Raw genomic sequence first — 5,000 nt, forward strand, 5'->3', positions numbered from 1 at the left:
CTGAACATTTAGATTTTGATTGTTGCCGACATGCGGACCAAATGGTCAGACTGTGTCACATAGCAATTTGTGTTGTCGGTAACTATGTGTGGATTATGTTAATGTGAAAACACCATTGTATACTGGAGTTAAATATACTAACACAACCAAACAAATCAAATCAACTCAGGTAAGAATTTCCACTTTTGAGGAAAGTGAATGAGTAAAGAGTAATGGGAGCTCAATCAGATGGACTACCAGGTGGTAGTGTCATCTTCTTTATTCATTCTGCATTTGTACTGTAGGCACTGTATGCATTTAATTTGTAAAATGCACCATACACGGTTTATATAATAACCGCACTGCATACTGCCAGCGCTTGGTGCTTTACAGTGCCCTGCATAAGTAATGGAAGATTTATTTTCTTCTTTTCGCTCTATGCTCCAAAAGTTTAAAAAAATGTGTCTACATATTGATTTCACATAGTCCCACTATTTCAGGGCAGCACAATTAATGGGACAGATTCATATAATGTCAAAATTAACCATGTTTAGCATTTGGTCGAGAATCCTTTGCATGCGATAACTTCCTGAAGTCTGCGACCCATTCATCCCACCAGACGCTGGGTATATTCTCTGGTGACGCTCTGCCAGGCCTGTACTGTTTTCTTAATTAGCATGGGGTGAGAATCCTTCTGTCATCCACTGTAGAAGTCTTTCTTGGCCTACCAGCCCGTTTGCAATTGCTGAGCTCAGTGCCTTTGTTTACTTTTAATGATGTTCCAACTTTTGGGAAGCCTCAGATTTTTTCTCTTTTTTCCTTTTCTTGTCAGATTGTCTAGAAGACTTATAAAGGCATCTTTGACTCTTTCATTCACACCTCTTTGGTCTTCATGTTGACAGACAGACTGACTCCAAATGCAAATGCAAATCCTAGAATCAATACTAGACATGAACAGCTCTATTATACCGTCACATTACCAGACATACCTGACTTACCAGAAACATCTGTCAAGCCAATTGTCCCATTCCTTTGGTGCTCTGAAATAGGGGGACTGTGAATAAAAAGTGTTATCAGTTCTAAACGGTGAAACCAATATGTACACAATTACTCTCAAATAAAAGTTGAGCATCTCTACTTTAACCTCATAGTAATTCTTTTGTATAGAGTCAAAAGAAAAACATGCTTCATTGTCCCATTACTAACACAGGGCACTGTATATGTTTTTAATTGATTCAGTCAATCAACCAATCATTAAACAAGTTGAAGTACAATGCCCTTTTACTGTAAGAGATATTGCAGCAGATTAGAACATAACATGTGGTATAGTAGATGAGGGAGGCTGTGGCACAGGAGGCAGAGCCGGCATCCAATGATCGCAAGGTCGGCGTATTAGCACTTCAAACCCATGTCGAGGTGTCCTTGGGCAAGACACTGAACCCCAAATTGCTCCCAATGAGCGGGCCGGCACCTTGCATGGTAGCTTGCCGCCCTTGGTGTGTGAATGTATGGGTGAATGAGAGGCCATTGTAAAGCGCTTTGGAATAAGGCTATATAAGTCAATCCATTTACCATTTAGATGACACTCAATGTGTTGCTCTTTCATCAAACTCTCATCAAGTATTTGAAAGCTCATGATCCATCACAGTGTGTGAGAAATTACAGTGTACAACACATGTTCAATCATGTGTGAGCAAACATCTTGCTGCAAATGCCAGGACAAAAGGTCCAGTGTCGGCATGTCTGCAGCTAGCTCAGTGGATGATGGATGTTCACCATGGTTCTGTGGGTGTTCACAGTCACATCATAAGCGTACCCTGCATTTCCTCTATGGTCTCCGTTCAGCTGAAATGCTGCGTTTAATGCAAAGGTCAATCTAAAGCAATCTATTTGGCTTTGCAGAATTTGCAGAAGTTGGGCTTTGCAGACGCTGTAGCAGACACGTTAAAGGGAGAGTTCATCCAAGTTAAAAAAATAACATCTGGTTCTTTACCCTGAAAGGAGTCTATAGATAACTGCTTATTGACAGTCAATGAAAGTCAATAAACCCTTGATCGTCGTGGAATTTCATGATTGAATAATTTATTCAAATTAATTCATTAATTTAAATCAAGTCAATTGAGTTTTAGTAATTTGGGATGATTTTGGCGTGACATTTCAAACATGCTAATTTATGGTAATTTATGGACTTGCAATGTTTTTTGGGTTGTAGAATGCTGTGAGTTAGCGCTGTTATAGAAAATATTTAAGTATCTAAATATAACATAACAAAAGGTAAACTGTTTTCTTTAGATTGTATAGAAAAGGTATTTAATTCTCTTTTGCAAAATGAGAACAGTTTACAAGCATGACAGACAAGGTCTGACAGTCAAACGTCCTCCGAAAAGTCTAGACACAGGGAAGACAGGGATATTTATACATAGGTAACAGTCACGCCCTCAGGTAAGGTCCAAGCCAATCACAGGCATTTCCTGTCTGCATCTGTGATGAGGAGGCGCTAGCTGTGATGTCAATTTAGAAGAGGTTAGGGAGGGATTGACCGCCATTTTCTCCTAGAGACACAAAGGTGGAAGAGGGACAAACTGGTCTGGTCTGGTTTGTATGTATCTGGAGTAATGGGCCTGGGGAGTCACAAAAGGCCCAGAACTGCTCTAGATGGCTCAGTCTCTCTAGGTGTAGGTTAAGAGAAAAGAGAGCAATTTGGTGTTTGTGATCATTTAATAAATGTGTCTGTTGTCTAGCCAATGTCAAGCCCTGAGCAGAGGGAAAACACATTTCATTGTCTACTGGACTGGGTCGTCAATATGTTGAGTCTGCCCCAAGACAGTCTGACTCAGTGACTCTTGTGAATTCGGTTACAAAAGTAAATTATCCCGCCACAGCGCTCAGTAACGGAGCACAAGCAAAACACATTAATTTAAAACACTGTTCAGAAAGTGATAGTCACTGGGGATCTGTTTAGACGCAGCTGTTTTTTATAACTTCCTTTCAGTGTTTCCCAGGAAAAGTGAAAATGTGGCAATATACAAGTACATCAACTGACAGCATGATAAGACACATGACTTAACCTTCCTCTACCTGTGAGAGGGAGGCTAGGGTTGTGCTACATGTTAATATGTGAGAGGAGGACTCAACCACCTGATTAGAGAGCCATATGCCATTTCCAGTGACATGAGTTGACAGTTTCTTCTTCTCTCCCACGCCAGATGCAGACCGGGCCGGTCCTAGGCATTTAGGTGCCCTAGACGAGAGTATGATTTGATGCCCCCCCTCCCCCCAAATTTTAGGGGCGCCACCACCACCACCACCACCACATTAAGCCACCAGTACTGCCTCATCACCACCCACACATTCAACAGTAACAATATGGTTTGAAAACAATGGTTTCAAGACAAAAATAGACAGTAGGCTGAGACATATTTTCATAGAGACATTAAATTCATATAGACAAAATTATTTAAATGTCACCCTAGGCGACCACCTAGTTCGCCTATGCCTAGGACCGGCCCTGGATGCAGAATCCAAATGCAGCAAAAAACACGTAAACGGCCTCCCAGAGGTTAGAGAGGGCAAGAACAGACCATACAGAATGTGATATACATTTTTAATAGTGGGCTTGCATCAGTAATACAACTGTTAATATTCCAAATACTTTTAGGTAGGCTGGGATCAGCAAGTCCAGCACTATTTTATTCCAATGACTTATTTACGTTCAAGAATACATCACATTTAGCTATCCCAAAAAATATATCTGTAATCTTTTGGTTGTTTTTACTAAAATGTTAACATTTTGTAAACACTTTAATTTCTGCATCAGAGGCCTCCTACAATAACAGGATAAACACACATCTGTGCTGTGAAAGACTGAATGCATGAACATGTAATTGCTATTTCAAATAGCCAAGATGAGATTTGCATAGTGATGCATAGTGATTAAATAGACCTAATTCTCACCCATCACCATAACTCCACCTAACTTTCTGTCACGCTGATAGGAGCCTCAGAAAGTTCTATGACAGCATGTTAAATGGAGAAATGAGAAGAAGAGAAAGGGGAATAAAAGTTACAGAATACTTAGGGGATTCTGTGTCTGTAATAACTAGCTGCAATATGAAATAGTTCCCTGGCGATGGCACATCATGTTCACAAGCTACTGAACCTCCAGAGGCTGTTCCACTACAGAGTCCAACTACATATAACAATGTGTCTTGTCACTCTGTAATTGTTCACAAACGCCTCTTCACTTTTTAGATTAGATTTTATTGTTATCGCAGTTGTCGAGTACAAGTAGGTGAGGTGAGCCTGCCTTCCCGACACTGCACTCTTTGCACTTTTATTTGTACTGCACCTTAATTGCTTTTAGTGTATTTTTCTATTTTGTCAGTTTTTTCTTTAATCTGTATCCCTTTTATCTTGTTTTTCTCTTTATATTTTATCTGTTAAGCACTTTGGGCGGCTCTTGTCGTTGTAAATTCTGTGCTATATAAATAAACGTTACTTACTTACTTACTTACTTACTTACTTACTTACTTACTAAGTACTATACAACAAAATGCAACTAATCAAGTACAAATAATAATTGCTTTGCACTTGATTAGTTGAATCAGGTGTGCTGGTGGTGGAACAGATCAAATATGTGGAATGGCTGGTGGTCCCCGAGGAGAGGTTTGAGAAACACTGATGTAGATGGGGGAGTGTTCACAGCGTCCACAGTGATCTCCTTGGTATTACTGGTGTTGAGGGCCAGGTTGTTGTCAGCGCGCCACACCGCCAAGTGTTGAACCTCCTCCCTGCAGGCCGACTCGTCGTGGCTGCTCATCAGGCCTTATGTGACTAGGTGTCGTCTGTGAACTTGCGGGTTATTTATTCAGGGTTATTTGCTGGACACGGTGTCACCACTTCATCACGCTAAGATGCCATGAGATGAGTTTGAAGATTGAATAGCCGGAGTCGCTTCTGCTGACAGATGATGCATGTGTCAAAGAAGTGTTTTTTCCACCTGCAAATCACTACTACCATGA

Source organism: Nansenia antarctica, assembly GCF_963989245.1.
Source record: "Nansenia antarctica genome assembly, chromosome: 18".
NCBI lineage: Eukaryota > Metazoa > Chordata > Actinopteri > Argentiniformes > Microstomatidae > Nansenia > Nansenia antarctica.